This window comes from Branchiostoma lanceolatum, chromosome 5 (assembly GCF_035083965.1).
Source record: "Branchiostoma lanceolatum isolate klBraLanc5 chromosome 5, klBraLanc5.hap2, whole genome shotgun sequence".
Taxonomy (NCBI): Eukaryota; Metazoa; Chordata; class Leptocardii; order Amphioxiformes; family Branchiostomatidae; genus Branchiostoma; species Branchiostoma lanceolatum.
The window spans coordinates 4,631,871-4,649,355 of record NC_089726.1 but is presented as its reverse complement, the minus strand read 5'-3'; the positions used below and the strand labels follow the sequence as shown (position 1 = coordinate 4,649,355).

At 38.9% G+C, this 17,485-nt stretch overlaps 1 protein-coding gene across 14 annotated transcripts in view; it reads left to right on the top strand.

Annotated features, from left to right (window-relative positions):
• Nucleotides 1–17,485, top strand: part of LOC136434517 (forkhead box protein P1-like) — a 61,113-nt gene that overhangs the window by 11,857 nt on the left and 31,771 nt on the right. Inside the window, exon 1 of one of the 14 annotated variants that reach the window (XM_066427362.1) lies at nt 5,570–5,833. The exons of 12 other annotated variants lie outside the window; for them this stretch is intronic. The gene's annotated coding sequence lies outside the window, so the exon portion shown is untranslated. Of the gene's footprint in view, nt 1–5,569; nt 5,834–17,212; nt 17,348–17,485 lie in introns of those variants that run through there. One more of the 14 variants, XM_066427361.1, reaches the window with a different exon arrangement.

Here is a 17,485-nt window from a genome sequence, read left to right as displayed (position 1 = left end):
TTTTCCGTCATGTGGGTAGTCGGCGAGGCGGAAATTTGAACCCGCCGAATCTAGGAGCGGTACAGATGGCATTTGCGCTTGGGTTTGTTTTGTTTATTTTTGTCCCGAAGTCCCAAATCCCCTGCCCGGACATGTGAGTGTGGTGTGTGTAGTTAAGCGTGGGGCAGTAAATACTAGCAGCCAGTCTCATCATATTCACTTACTCAGCTGCCCTCTTGGGTGGGGGAGGCTGCTCAGGATTACTTATTTGAAAAGTTTCATCTCTCTTTTTTTGTGAGCTACCTCGGATATTTTTCTGTGGAAGGATATATATGGAGCACTTACATGAGGCAAGTCAATTTTTAATTTTTGTTTATCGTTTTTAAAAATTGCAATTGCAAACATAGATTTTACAACTTCGTATGATATAGCAATGGGTTGGGTGGTGTCTATTGCTTTTTATTCTTCCATTTAAACAATGCAACTTGTCTCGGCAAATTATTCTGCATCAATTTCGGTTTCAGCTTGACAAGTGTAAATGGAACGAAATGTTCTTGTGAAATTTAGTGTTTGTTTGTTATTTTTGTTGTTTTAACCATGCAGGGATGTTGATGTGTATTTATTTGTATATTTAGATGGCAATTTCTTTTTCTGGTATACAAATAGCTCATCCATTTAAAAAAAAAGAGGGGTGTTTCAGACAAGTTTTAGAAATGAAATGTTAGATGTGTACTAGGGGACAGTCAAGGGCAATGCCAGTGTCAGGGTTAATTAGGCAATTTGATTGGTGTGTTTATTCACATTGAGATTTATTTGTTAGAATGAAGGATACAAAAAATTTTCTAAATCCCCCCTCCTGATATTTCAAGGTGGAACGGCCCTTAAAAGTAACTGGTAAACACAAAAGCGTCTTCACATGCACATCTGACAAATGTAGCCAAATAAGTGGGAGGGTGTAAGAACAAGGGGGCTGACAGTTCGCCGCTTTGGTCCGCGGAGTCGAGTAGCGTGGTGCTGAAGGATCATGGGATAGCCGAAAGCCGTTGTTCTCGATTGACACGTTTTAGATGTTGGTTAAAGTTTGTGTTGAAGTGTACCATAGATTCCTTTATTTTTGCGGGGACCTGATTTGGTGGCAGCGGAGGAATGAGCTTTTTCACGACATATTCGAGGTTAAACAAAATTTATGTCTAATACTGTAGTGATGGAAACCCATCTTTGCAGTGTCATCATTTTGTGGTTGAGAGGTCACAGAGAAAAACCGTGAAGATAAAACCGCCGTGAACATTTTGTGATATACAGTGTCTAATCTCTAAGATAGATATCCCAAAAATATTGTAAATCGTTTTTCGATGCAAACCTTGAACAAATGTCCTTTAGAGTCGGTATTATTCAATTGCAATGCAGTTAATGTTGACTTTTATTAGATATTTCCTGGGCAATATATTTTATATTGTATAATAAACATGCATCATATATTTGCCCATTCATCATTTGATGCTGTCCTAAATAAGTGTAGTACAAATATTCCTTTATGATGTTTATCAAATAACCTAGTGTTATTTGCTTGTTTGTTTAAACATCTACAAAGTAGACAAAAGGTTATGACTGATGTGAAAATGATATTTGCATACATATGGTGTTTGAAAACATAAATCTTCTAAGATTAGTGCTTGTATTGCATATCCCAGTGGAAGAGAATAATTATGTATTACCAAAGCAAATAAATTAGAAAGGGCATGGCCAAGAACATAACAAAATAATGCAATACATAAGTAATAATGTAATAGTGCTGTGAGATGAAATAAGGATGACATAGAAGTCATTATGTATACGGCTACAAATTATTATTGAGATATAATTGTAGATACTTGCAAGAATAATGTTGGTGTTTCTTTGGTAGACAAATGGGGATAGATACTAACATGTAAATAGAATTAGTAATTTTTTGAAAATTCTTTTTGGATTTCCATGGCTCCATCGCGAGATGTGTAATCGGACTTGGCAGAGGTTTTCACTTCCGCGAACCCTCGTCTAGCTGCATGATTTGCAAGTCTAGTGCTCAGCACATGGTGGAAATTTTGTCCAAGTGACCTCTACCACTCTGGGTCTAGTTGCCTTGGAACGCCTCCAAAAATAACCCACAACAAATGCACTTTGACAAGGCTGATATAAATTATCATTTCAGTATTCCGGAAGTCCTGTCAACTAGATTTGTACCGAATTTCTTTTTGTTACTGTTAAAAGAAAAATTATTCTCAAATTCATTGTAGAAAAATTGAATGGGTCAACTAGAAATCTGGGGATCACCAGAACCGACTGGAGGGTCTATGCTGAGAGCAGACTAGCCTGGCGAGCCCTATGCATGTCTGCAGCCGCCATGCATCAGACACTGGTGCCTGCGAACGATTGATTGAACTAGAAAAATCAAGTTGTTTCATTTTATACTTTCTTCTGATAAATTTTCATCCCACATGTAGATTATAGATACTTGTTAGTGTAAATCTTGAATGTTTCATTGCTTTAATTTCCGAGGTTTTCGGTAACGTCGGTTTCCATTGTGCATGCTTTGTTATACTTCGCTACAAAATTGTTTGATCAGCAAATTAAAACACTACAAAAACTCCTTTCCCCTCCTACCATGACATTAAGTCCCTGCGAAACTAAAATGAATTTTACAGTCCACGTATGTTGTACTAATAAGCTTTGAAAAAAGCCTCACGACATTTTCGTTCGGCCAAAGAACCCGATGTGGCAGCGTAATTATATTCTATTTACAGAAGGCTACCTGCACATGCTGCCCAATTTGGTCATTGCCCAAGCCTTATATGACGGCTCGAAATACTTGGTGCATGTGCACCTTTGTCAGTTTGTGCACCCAAAATTGGAGCTGTGCACATAATGCTTGACTGTGGGTGCACCAGTGCACCTATATATGTTTGTAGGCTATAGGGTAAAGGTACTAAGATACACTAGTTTACAGAATATTCTTGAATTGTACATGTATCAGAAAAAGCAGTGTAACCTTTTGTAACAGTTGGTCTTTCTTTGATGTATTACTAAGTCTTGTTTGAAATTTTGAAGTTAGCTGTAGAATTACAGATTGAAGTTCTTAAGAGCCTTAAACTTTGTAATTATATTTTGCTGACATTCAACTTTATTAATGTGGTGCACCCCAAAATGTTTTCTGTGCACCTAATTGTTTGTAATTTTTTCGAGCCTTACATAAGTTATAACAAGTACTGTAAATGCATTTAAGTTCGCATGGTTTTTATTTCACGGTAGGGAGAAAATGTGGTGTTCGCGGTGGTTTTAAGTTCGCGTTTGAAAGAATGGTAGCGCTACAGTCATAGGTGGCCACAAATGTTCGCGGTGGTTTTAAGTTCGCACTGAAAGCTCACCGCGAACATAAAACCACCGCAAACATTTCTGCATTTACAGTATCTTGGGCAGTCAGGAGCAGCCATGTGTGGTCTTTATAATTCCCTTCTGATGTGCTCAGTCTGAGATGTTGCCAAGTAGTTTTGACACCTACTGACTGCTTAGGAAGAAGTTGGGAAGATGCCCAAGGCACAAGGACATAAAACAAATTGGACAGTTGTCTGTGTGGATTGGAGTAACTTTTTATTTGCAAATTGACTGTCTAGCCAGGGTAGGGGCAGCAAGAGACACAGTGGATATTGTTTGCATATATTTGAATAAATTATCTTGATGCAAATGAAAGAGAGCACAAAGTACTTGGACATAAAACAAATTGGACAGTTGTCTGTGTGGATTGGAATAACTATCTATGTAAATGGTATGTCTGGCCAGGGAAGAGGCAGCAAGAGAGCTTAGACACTCTCTGCATACATTTGCATAAATTATCCTTATGCAAATGAAGGGGATGTTAAAGTACAAAAAAATGAAAACAAATTGGAGAGATGTCTAAATAGATAAGAATGACTATCTTTAATGACTTCATGCAAATTGTCTGACCATGGAAGAGGCAGCAAGGGAGCTTGGGCACACTCTGCATATATTGAATAGATTATCTTCATGCAAATGAAAGAGAACAGAAAGTACTTGAGGCTGGGCATGGTATAGATGAGAATAACTGATGATGATGGCTGTTTCTTCGCTTCCGAAGATCACTGGGAAGGTTGTCCTCCTCTGCAGGCTCTCCTGTGGCTATTAGAATAACTATCTGTATGCAAATGACTGTCTGGAAAGGGAAGAAACAGCATGAGAGCTTGGACACTGTCTGTATACATTTGGATTAATTATATTTATGCAAATGAGTTCAATTAGAAAAAGGGTCCAATATATCAAACAACACAGTCTTAGTAAAACTTTTATGTTCATTACATGTATCTTTATGCCAATTTGATCTATCTGGAAGGGGAGCTGCACTAATAACGTGAGGGGAAATCATTTTTACATCCTTAAGATTGATGTCCCAATGAGTGATCTAATCCTAGGAGAACTTGCAGTTGTATTTTTGTTCAGTCATTTTGATGGATTGTTATGCTTGTGAGTTCACTGACTCGAGAACAAACTGAAAGATATTACTGTACATGTAGGTGTTAGGCAAAAGCACCTAGATTAAAAGGACAAGAGTTATATCTTGGGACTGCCTTCTACAAAATGTATATTCAAATTTAGATATTATCACCCCTTCACTAGTTATAGACAATTACGTTTTTATGATTTAGTTTAGCCGCTTTTACACTTATTTTGTACCCTGTTCTTTTACCTATGTTATTTGCAATTAGCCTTTGGGCAGGAATCTGCAATAAACTTATTACTATTAACTAGTCCCACAAAGTAAGATGCTACATCTGAATTGAACAAAGTTGCCATGCCCGGATGATAAATTTTCCTGCCTTGCTGCATGGATGTGGTGTTATTTAGTTATTTGTGAAGCACGCACGGCCTCTGCGATTTAGATATTTCCCCTGTGGATGGCCAAGATTGATTTCGGAGCCACACCGATTGGCCATAAAAGCTTTGGTATCGGGACTCCGACATTATAACCAATCAGGGGAAACTGGCGGTAGTGACAAGGCGTTATCCCGAACAGTTGTTTTTAAACAGGAGACAGTCATGCGAGAGTAAGCCACGCCTGATTTGGTATTCCGCTCGGCGCGGCGTCAAAATTGGTGCGTTATTGATTCTGCAGCAAAAAGACAGGTGCATCTGAAAGTTTTATTTTCCCATCCATAATCAGAGGGATATTTACGACAACGGGGACACGGTATCGGTTTTCGTGTGAACGCACGCCGGGAAAAGAAAATGGCAAATACAATCATGGCTAACAAAAATCCCCCACGTTTGTTTATCGTCGTCTCGAATCCCGCGTTGTGTGTTAGAAACCCCGCGGGAGATTACAGTTTACAGCGGCCTTGTTTGGCATCGTTCCGTTCATTCATTCACCCCGCAGGGAGCACCTGCGTGTTTGTGTTTATCGTTGCTTTGTTGTGGGGTGGGCTGGATTTCAGCGGATTTATTTTGCTGGCAACAACATCAGAGGGGGGCCCTGGGTTCCCCATTCACTGTGCATTGTATATCCCACCTGGGACGTGGTTTCAGGAGGTAATGCGCAACTTTGAAGGCTAGTCTGTATGCTGAACTGTTTGGGCGTGGATCGATCGGCTTGTAATCAAAGCCATTATCCCAACATGTGTATTTAGGAAAATTGTTCTGCTTGCCCTTTTTGGACTTGGCCGAAAATTGTTGACCAGCGGCCAACGGTAACTACTACTGAGGCATTTCTGCAGCAGAAAAAAGAAGAAGAGAAAGGAAGTTTTCGATTGTAGAATCTGCAGGGATTGGTATTGTTGTCGGCCGAACAATACCCACAATAGCAGACGGGGTAAGTGGGCTTGTTGAATTATTTATTTGTTTATCACTTGCTCTTTGCTTTAGGGCGTTGACTGTCCTTTTGTAGGAAAAAAAATTGTCGTTGGCAAAGTGTTGTCACTGAAAATGTAGATGCTGATCTTGGAAGTCAACAACAACAGTTGTTTGTGTGATCGTCTTGTTTTTGTTTGTTTCACGTCATTGATTTGTGTATTGGATTGAGGGATAAAACAGATTTGAGGTAAGTCGTGCGTAATGAAAAATTCATTGTTGCTTTCAGACAGGGTTACATCATCTATTCACCTGCTGAGGTTGTTATGTCTGTAAAAAGGACATCTTTTTACTGGCATTTGTTTGTTTTTTAAAATGATTTGTCGTCAGTGGAGACCTTGAAAAGTCATTGATACATTTTTTGTGATATTTTTTTGAAGAGGTTTTGAAATAAGGAACTAATTTTGCGAAAGATTTGGTCAGGGAGATAGGAATTTGAAAAAAATAAAAATAGATAAAAAGTAGAGAATATTTTTCCCTTTAACAGTTTTGCTGTGTTAGGTTTTTGCTTTTAAAGTCATCGTAGATTTTATAGAAACAAGAACTTTTAAAAAAAGCTGGCGTTTCGGCTACGTTTATAAGTGTGAATTGTCTTTTCCCTTTACTTGAAGTAAAATCTGCCAGAGGAAGTCACTCAAGGGCTGTTCAGTCTATAAGAAAAATTGTCATTTTGGGAAATGAGTACTGTTTTAATAGAGAAAGGCAGATTGGGGAAAGCAATTTTGAAGTTACGTCACTTAACTTAAGTGCTTTTGAAAAAGCTGGTCTTGGCCTACAACTTGTACTTATTTGTAAAATGTATAATAGGCTCATTATAAAAGCTATCAATGTAATTATGTACATGGCACGCAATAAAACATAAAATTTGAAAAAGCACCATTGAATCATCAGCACTATGGTAATTAAGTGAAATAGAAGTTCATAACAGCTAAGGTTCTATCTAAAATGACTACCAAATGTCAAACAAATCAACAGCTACCTCATCCGTATTATTCTGGTTTCCGCATTTACAACATTTCTTCCTTATTTTCCTGGGTAATTTTGCTAAAATTCATGAAAATTCCCATAGTTTTGTGCCGAGGGGCGCCACTTTCCACGTCCGTGTTGTCTGAATGAAGTCGATACTGAACAATGGAGCATTTGCTACTGTAACAAAGAATCGCTGTTTTGCAAACAACATCAAGAGCCTCTGTTTACATCGGGGATAGAAGTTTAGTGGCGAGTGTTTTGCAAGAATCATCTTACCGCGCATAGGAGCCGCTGCACGGTATTTTCCATTACAATGAACAGAAAAATTCGAATGCCGGGTTTGGAATCTATGAAGTCCTGTTCATAAGACAAAGGCATTGTATATATTAAATGAATATTTAAAAATAACAAATATAAAATATTTCTTTATTTATTAATGAAAAAAATGATATTCATAAATATGATATTGATAGATTAATATAATATCAATATATATTTTTGATATTCAATATCTAAAAAGAAAAGAAAAAATCCATGCACGGACACGAACCCGGATCTTCTGGGTCCGAAGTGCTTCGCGTTGCCAGATCGGCCAAGCTGCGGTACGCACTTGCTCACCTTGGACGTAATGCTATAACCTCACTATATGGTATCATTTATGCCGATTTTTGGTCGTTTTCTTGACGAAATCATTTTTTTTCTTCTGCAATCTTGTGGAATAGATGTAATATGGTCATTTTTCAGGATATCAAAGTCCGAAACCACAATGCAATGATATTTCCGAACAGTTGTAGCAGTTACATGCGGTCGCCGTCCTGTGTCACATGCAAATCTAGCGTGCCTGCCTTTTCGTGCTCTCTTGCCATATAAGGCAACGGCTATACAAGGATTTGAGAACGTATTGCCATATAAGGTCTTATTGTGTGCGACACAGTGTTGAACCAAGCTTCCCTGGTTCCTTGCTTGAAGGTAAAAGCCAGGACAATGCGTTCCGGCGCGCATGCGCCGAAACGCAAAAAATGAATTTCTGAAAAGTTATTTCTAATTAAAAAAGGAAAGCCTCTTTGATAGCAACATCCTAGTTACACATCTTGAATATTCTTTGCCACAGTAGCCGAAAATATTTTATTAAAAAAATCTGCTTTTGCATTGATGTCCCTACATGTAGGTCCTTTAGTCAACGTGAACATTACTACACAGCATGTAGTGGCAATGTCCTGGATTTTTTCTAATAGCTTGTCAATGAAATTAATGGTTTGGTAGCTGGCTCGGTTGGGAATCTCAGAATTTGCATATCTCAAGGTTTCGGCAATGACAGTCCACAAAAGTTAGGAATTCTTAATTATGGCAACAAAGTATTCTAAATCGATAAACATTCTACTAGGGTTGTAACACTCCGTTTGCTTGAGCTTCTAAATAAGATGCAAATGGTGGCAATCATAGTATGACTTGTCGTTCATTAGAGCTTTGTATAACAATGTACAGTCAAACCTGCTTAAGAAGACCACTCAGGGGACTGATAAAATCTGGTCAATGTGGAGAGGTGGTCACTTGTCTCAAAGATGACAATTTTTACATCATTTAAATAGGAAAACTTGTTGATACTCTTGTTAATCTAAAAATTTGTATATACATTCTTATACAAAGATGACAATTTACCGCTAAGATAGACAATAAATGATTGGCCAAACTTGTTTAGGTACACAGTCCTATAGTTGGTACCCACCCCTTTCTTTTTTAGTGATACAGACATCTACAGACAAAACAGGTGATTTTAGTAATGGTGTTTCTGGGTAGTGTCGTATAATAGTTTATATATTAATCTGTAACCTTTTTGCTCCATCACAAATGTGTATTAGATTTTCTTTTTTGTCCTAATTTGTCATTGAAAAGTATAAGCGTTATTATAGCTTTTTAGTCATGACTCGTGTCAATTTTCAATGGCTTGTCTGAAAATCTCAGATCATGCATAATTGATTTGGCAATACTTTTCAGATGTTTATATATGGAGCTTTTTCGATTATGATGTTTCAGCCAGAATAAGCTTCTGGTTTATGGCTTTTTAATTATCATGTTTTCATATTCTGCCAAAAAAACAGCATTTTTTGTCAGCAGATTCTTCTGTTATCATGGATTTGCTTACCATTCTGTAGCAATCTAAAACTTGGAAAAGTAATGACATAATCATACAATATATTACCCTCTGCAAAAGGGAAATTAAGAGGAAGCAAATGATTCACTACCAATTGTGACATTTGCTTCGGGCGCCAAATTAGATATATTCTGGTCAGTCCCCAATGAGGCTTGATGGGCCCTCCTTACGGGCCCTTTTCATTGGCCACTAGAGGGCTCTTATCATTCCCAATTGAGTCATCCCCCCTTCTGTTCAGTACATGCAAGGACGAACGCATCCAGCCTTGGCCTTCCCATCTTTTACAACCGTGGCATCGTAAATATATTCATTGGTACAGGTCATCTATGGACAAACCATTTAAAATGGGGGAGGGGGGGATGTTGTACAATGTATGTTCATTGAAGCATCTTTCTATCTGTCAAAGGAAATGGTTTTAGCAAAATTAATCCGTCAAAGTTTGGTCATAACGAAAATGCTTTACGCACAGTACAGCCGCAATTTGCGCTTTGAATATTCTTGTTGGAATTTATCGTGACCCCCTCTTCGCGATCACTCGTAGACCATCCCTCCAGGCCTCATAGAAATCAATTAGCGAATGCGGCTCGGACAAAAGGGCCCACAGCCACCATTAGATGCTCGGAGAATAGGATCTTTGCACCTGGGCCAGGCTATTTACCAATATGTGGGAGGGTAATAGGGGTTAATGAATTGGACAGTTGTGATGTATAGGTTCTGTAGGATAGAACCAGGCAGCTGCAAAAATTGCCATTTGTTTAGTCTGATTGGAAGGAAAACATCTGTGGAGGGAGAAAACTGGATCTCTGTGTTGTTGGAGGGGCTAGCTCGGTTTGTCTCAATATTTGGATTGATGGTTGGGTGTAAGGGAGAAATCTTTCACCGGAGGTTTGAATTAGGGTTTTATGAAAAAGGGTTTTAGCTGAAATATTGAAAGTGCTGGATGAACTTGAGTACATGTTATAGTTGTTTAGGCCAGCAATGGAACTTAGTAAAGAAGTTACTGTAGATCTTGAAATGTTTGCGGTGGTTCCATTTTCACGGCGACCTCTCCACTGCAAAGTCATGACCACACTAATATGCCTTTCTAATACTGCCAGTGTCCTACAAAATTTTCTCAACAGTTACTGCAAAAATTAATAGATTTACAGAAACATTCATCCTTGGGAAATTTAAAGGCAACACAGTGCACATTTTTCTCATTTCTCTGAGAAAACAAAGCAACATGAATACTGTTTTGACAGTTTTATAACAAGAATAAAATATTTGTTAGGTACACTTTCATCATATGAATGCACAGACATTAGCTCAGCTTGGTGAGCAACTTCTCGCCCCCGCCCACCTCTGACTTGGTAGAGTCCTCCAGCTTTGAGCCGTCTTTCAACAGTTCCCACCCTGCACAGTCTTGAGGAGGAAGTCAGGACCTCCTTAAAGTTCCACCCCTGGTCATAATGTGTGGGGTCTGCGGAGAGGTTAAGCCTGCAGAACGTTTATCGCCCAGGCAACATTAAATCTGGAACGTTTGCTATTCATTTTCGGAGTTTGAAAGGATACTGTAGCTGTACATTTAAGTGTACAACAACGCACATGTTGTAAGATTGAAGCAACAAAAAAAAGTCAATGTTTTGCCTTTTGGTCATTTCTTTACAAGCTGTTGCAGGTGGAACAATTAGGCAAGATTTCCTTCTGGGGACTATTTTTAGTTATGGTGTCAAAAATCCTACCACACTGCGTTTAAACTTTGGCTGCATCACAGTTATTTTTTTTAGAAATGTGTAACAAGTAGGTTTTATTACAATCACCAAATGACTTGAGAGGTGAATAAAGGTAAAGGTTACCGTAGTTCCATAGCCTTTTTGAGGCCGTAGGGCCAGCGGGTGATGGTTCTTAACTGTGTCTAGGGCAGAGCCTGTCTCTCTCCTTCCACCAACTTTTACCTCCCCAACCAAAGTCAGGTACCCATTTTTACACCTGGGATTGGAATGCCAGGAATCAAACCTGTGACCTCTCGATCTCACATCTGCTTGGCTATGGCCAATCGGTTATTTGACATGATGCATTTAAGAAGGGGCATAATGCATTTGATTTTGAGAAGGAATTGTTCAAAAAAATTTCTCTTTGAGTCTTTCTTTGTCATTCTCTCGTTGAAAGGAGTTTTTAGTCATCCAGATGGGTTTGATGTACAACATGTACAATCATATAGCCTTAAGGAGCTCTAACTTATAAGAAACCATACATGTATCTACTTCCCTGGACCTCCTGTGGTTTCGAGATGAGTATCGGAAATTACTTTCCATTTTTTGCACACGAAATAAATGAAAGGCGAAAGCCCGCTGTTTTGTGTGATATTGATATTTTATGTAGACTTCGCCAATGTGACCACTTTTTGGTGGTACCTTAGACAGTTTTGCCCCTCATTGTGCTAGCCCAAACTCAACTTATTTTTGTGTCACAGTGTGTGATGTGTCTATTTCAAATAAGATGAAACTTATTCTAGGATATTGGTCGTAAACTTGTAGGGATGTGTCCCCAAATTATGTCATTATGATGCGATATGATAAATAGCCTCGTCCTAACTCATTCGTCCTTGTGCAAGAATTAGGGGACCAAATATTACATGCAATATAATTACGCGCTCAAGGGTGGATTAATTTTGAACGTTGATTAATATTGAGAAAGACATGAGATGGTCCCAATATCTGGGCAAATTAAGAGACAAATGAATGATAATGACTGCGCTGTCCTTGGAACTTTTAGTGTCTTCTTTTTCATACTAATTTTTCAATGTTTTTTCAATGTTTTTTCTCTCTGTAAAGAATGAAACCATTACAAATTTTTCAGGATTTACAGTATTAGTAAAATGTAGAAATGTGGAAGAATCTTTCTTCTTGGTATACTTTTGACTACTGTAAATGCATCTAAGTTCGTGTGGTTTTTATTTCGTGCTAAGGCGAAAATGGAGTGTTCGCAGTGGTTTTAAGTTCGCGGCAGCGCTATAGTCACACACTGCTACAATATTGGACAAAAATGTTCGCGGTGGTTGTAAGTTCGCTGTTAAATGGTCGCCACGAAAACCTCGAACATTAAACCACCGTGAACATTTGCATTTACAGTAGTAATATTTGAACTTAATATTTGATTAGCATAGGGGTTACTGATGTCATTTCACAGCTGCGAAAATAATCACTCATTGGTTGCCTGTTATGAACTTGTCATGTAGTTCATCAGTCTCATTTTAATTACCAATGTAAGGGATAATTACAAGATATAGGTTAATTGCTTATTTTGTTAAGTACACAACCAACTAATATCAGCTTTTATGTCCGCTGACAATGGTGATTGTTGATATCAAACGTCACTTTTTTCCTTTTAACTCTGGAGCTGGATCTGAACAATTTTGTCACATGTATCAATTCCTGTCCTCCCTGGTTTAAATTGTAATGATCTTCCTTCAAAATGCTCAGAGTTAACAAGCCACATTGTAACAGGATGGCATCCATCTTTGACATTGGCTCGCAATCAGGAATCTGATTGCATGTACAAATTGTGATGGATCCGTTTAGATTTCAAAGTCGAGAGCATCATACCCGATGAACTCTGTTGAAAGTTTTGAGTGGTGTGTTCTGGAAGAAAACAATTGCATACATGTAGATATCGATCAACTTTTCTTTAAGGAGATTTTATTAAAACATTAAGTTTTTTATATATTTATATTATTATTTAATATATAGTTGCAAGACTGAGAACTTGAATGCATAGCTTCAAACGTTTGAAGGATGTATACAAAATGTTGTGCCCGCTTTCATTCCAGTGTACAAACAACTGAATACTTGCCTTTCATTTAAAGTTTAGAAAAGAAAATGAAAATCTTAGCTTCTTCCTTAGCGCAAAGCTAGAAGATTGTGACAACTGAAAAATGCATAGCTGAAGCACAAAGCCAAATGTTCAGAGAGTATATACAAAATGTTTTGCAGAATGTATATAAAATGTTTTGCCTGCTTTCATGCCAGTATGCATTGCAAGAAATGAATGCGAGCCTTCCAATGTATATTTTTGAGAAGAATATTCAAATCTTGACCTGTGGTTGGATGTATGGCTAGCACCTTTTGACAACTGAAAAATGCATTGCTGAAGCACAAAGCCAAATGTTTGGAAGATGTATACAAAATGTTGTGCCCAGTTTCATACCAGTGTGCAAGAAATGAATACATGCCTTTTTCATTTTTATTTTCATGTACTTTTTTGAAAAAAAGTCTTAACCTGTGTTTGAAGGTATGGCTAGAAGATTGTGACAACTGAAAAATGCATAGCTGAGGCACAAAGCCAAATGTTTGGAGGATGCTTACAAAATGTTGTGCCGTATTTCATGTGCCAAACTGCAACAAACGAATCTGCGGAGAGATGTTTGCAACACGAGCAACGTAAACAGCCCCCGAGACAGCTGTCTACTCATTAAATACCCCGCGTACACAAAGCGCAGGTGTTCGGTACCGACTTACGTTACCTCTGTAGCAAATAGTCTACAATGCGGACAGTGTTTACTAAACAAGCCAGGCCGTACACAGGACAGGTTGGCATATATAGAGGGTGTTGTTGGCTGTTGACAAGGGCAAGGACCTTTAAGAGCATTGGGTTGGGGGAAGGGAAGGAAGAATTCTGAAGAAAGGGGAAGGAGGGTTCCTTGAGGAAATGCACAAGTGCAAGTACTGTTTATTATGTTTTTGGGGGAGGGGCTGTGGCTGTAGTTTTTGTATATATGTTGTTACTTTTTTTGGGGGGGGAGGTTCTTTTTTGCTTTTCTTAAAGTTTTATCAATTTCCCTGTGTATATTAATATTTTCTTTCTTTCATGCCTTACAAGTTACAGTACAGATTTTCATTTCCAAACATGTCCCTATCTACCATGCTTCTTGGTACATTGTATGTACATGTAGATCAGAGATTTGTGTTTTACTAGAATTTGGGATTTGCTCAGATTTACTAGGATTTGGGATTTAGTAGGATGTGAGATTTTGAATCTTGAAGTCCTCTAAGTGGTCACTGTAGACGGGTTAAACTGATTTGGTGCCGTAATTATGTACAAAGAATTGTTTGTTAGTTAGTTGGTTTGTTCTGCAAGCGACCCATGTTGCCAATAAAATTTTAAAAAAAGACATGAAGTTCATCAGATGTAGGTTGGAAAAACCATAACAAGAAGCAACAAATATTTTGTACTTCTTTATTTGTTCCACAATTCAATATCTATTTTATTAAAAAAGCAGTAACTTCTTTTCTGTAGTGTCACAGGTTGAAGATTTGCCTCAACACTTGGAAGGTTAGACTGTGTTTATTCGTTCGGAATTTGTTCAGCCAAAGTGGCAAATTAGAAGTAAATACATGACTAATAGCTGTTTGGAGGAAAATTTGCGTTGTTTGTTTCTACTTCAAGTTTCAACCCCCGCACAGGCATTTAGCTGTTCTGTTGTTAAAACAACCCGGAGTTCCTCATAGATGACATCATTCCTTGGAGAGGAGAGCTTGTCTAAGGGAGATGGGGAGAAATTTGCTTGTGTAGCGGATTTGTTTGCTTTTTCTGGTATTTTCCAGACTGCGTGCATCATGTGGTTTGTGGCAGGGTTGTGTACACTGCGTCTCGGTCGCCGGGCAACTAATGGAGAAAATTGCGGCATGTTTAGCCTGGGAGTTATCTTGCTGGGTGAAAATGGCTTTGTTTGTTGTGGCCGCAGTCCGTGGTGAATAAAACACCCCCTCTGCTCGATGCCGTGTTTTGTTTACGGTCTCCCTTTCGTGCAATTAGCGTCGCTGGGTGGGCGGTAAAAAAAAAAGCCCGACACAAACAGTTGCATCTTGTTTACACCCCCCACCCTGCCTACCCCGTCTGTCAACGTCCGCTCGGAAAGCAGGACGGCGGGAGTTTTCCTGGCGTAAGGTCAAGACCAGCGGAGTCTGTCCACCCCACCCCCCTCCCGAGTTTTACGACGGGAGTTTACTCTCGCGTCGGGCTGTCAACCGAAATGCAGGGAATGCCAGCGGTTGTTTTGTCTGCTTGTGTGGGGTCGGGGAGGGCATCAGTTTTGGATCAGGGACAGAAAACCAGAACCAAGCCTACAAAAATAAACTGGCGTTGGCCTCATTTTCTGTCCAAACTCAAAGCCTGGCCCGGGCCAGGTTTAGCGTTACCCTGCCAAGGAATCTATATAGGCTATCTAATCGTGAGCGCATCACGGATACCAGACAACCGCACAGAATTGTCCCATCTGGCTGGACCTACAAATTGATTGACAGGGCTGCCAAGCGACTTTTGGCACTGGTGGCTCCTGAGTCATCTTCAGAGCAAGTGGCTGGGAAATGACACACTTATTTGTGTCTTGTCAGACAGAAGATGACAGTGTACATCTCTAACCTGCAGTGTTGGCAGGGCCAAGTCAAGTCAATACACTGCATGTCATACCTCACCCTAACTCCAATCTCTACAACTAATCTAATATTTAAGTTTTAGCTGTTATTTACAGCATCAGTCGAGAGAGGGGCTGAAGGAACAAACCAACAATGATTGAGGGAGAGGTTGTTTTGACATTTAAAAAAAAAGTTGCATCTGTTTTAGTTAATTATCAATCATCCATTAAGGTTATATGTCTATCAACTTTAAGATTATATATCAAAATTATTTACATTATTACGGTGGAAAAATGTGGTGTTACTAAAAAAAATGAGCCCATTTGGTGCCTTCCTAGGTTATCCTCTTAATAAATCAAAGTGAAGAGAATGGTGATACCATGTTATAACTTATACACAATCATGACATTGTTCATCATTCTTGTTTCCAACCAGCTGTGTATTGAAAAAAAGTAAGACCGGTGAATCCAAGAAACATATCATTAAAATTAGTATGGCCTAACGTCTAAAATTTCATAACTAATTTACAGTGCAAATTTGGAAATCAATTTGTTTCTTTGAGCATTGACGAACCAAGTGCACATTGAGGATGTCTTTGGAGAAAACATTATGTAACTGTTCTTTTTTAAAGACTTCAGTTGCAAACTGTAACAGTGACCGAATAGGTTCCAGCGAAACTAATAAACGTGAATTTGTCACCAACCATGACACGGTCCAGTGCAATTTAGTGTGTGTGGCCAGAGCAGACCAACCCCTAGCCTCCTCATTAGGTTGCAAGGACCAGTGTAATCCGATATCACGATGTCACACTCAGAAGTCCCCTTAACAGCCAATGTCAGCATCCAAGGTCATTTATCTTAGCCTCCAGGCTTAGAGGAAGAACAAAAACTCCTCAACTCATCCGCGTCATTGTAGCTACTTTTTGATCGATCGCTGTTTTGAGGAAGACTTCGCTATCGCGTTGCCACAGATATGACTCTGACGCCTCTCACGATCAATCAACCAATCACGTGTGTCTCTAATTATCAAGTATATTATGGCCCATCCTTTACGGCTATTCAAAAGGCTGTAAGTGATAGATAACTGATCCGCACAGGTGAAGATGTCAGGCATTTACTGCCTATAAATTAAGTCATGATTTCATCCTATTAAGATAGGAATCACCCAACATGTAAATCAGTGTAACAACATTACTGCAGCAATGAGTAACAATCAAGTGAAAGTTAGTGTTCAAAACCGCAAGTGGGTATTGATTTTTTAAATCGTTTGCCAAGAAGTAATTGTAAATTGGAGGAACATTCATTTTGTTGTACACTTGAAAGAGATGCTGCAAAGAGACATGTATACCTTAAATGAATTACCATATTTTCTCGAATAAAGTATGCACCTTTTAAACTTATCAAAATCCATTGGCAAAGTCGTGGTGCATACTTAATTAGAGGTTATTGTCTGTCCGCACAGAAAGGGGGAAAAAAAGCCCGATTTTAATTCTATTTTGCCGACCATCTCCATCAATATCTTCTGTAAAAATCCCAGAACCGGGAAATTTAACTATTGCAGCCTTATGCCATTCCCTTTCCTTCCCCCTGTATTGGTTTTCCTTTTTCCAAATAAATATTCCAAAGTCACCATGAACTCTAAACAGCAGACTAATTAAGTGTGGCACCTCTAAATCGCCTGACCTTGAATTTGAAATGGGGTTAACGTTACTTCCCCCTGTGTGCATTCCCCAAGCTCCACACAAACAACACTCCCCTTCCCCCAAACAGTCCCGTCTAAACAGTTTCATAAAAAGCAGAGGCCAGAAATGTAACACCAGGGATTTGGCCATGTGCAAGGTAAATAAATACAGCTCTGAGCAAAGTCTGGCCTCACAAATAAACAATCCCCGAGCTAGAGGCTTTCTCAGCTAGAGGCTTTAGCAGCACGGTTATGTCTGCTCCACCCAGACGCCACCTTTCTCGTGAGTTCGCACGTTTTTAAACTCAAATTTTTATTCTCTTCTCTCTGTATCAATGTTAGAAATAAGGCTAAGTTGCTTTTAGTTATACTTCTTACATACAAATGTATGCATATGGTTCCTACATGTACATGTGTGTCT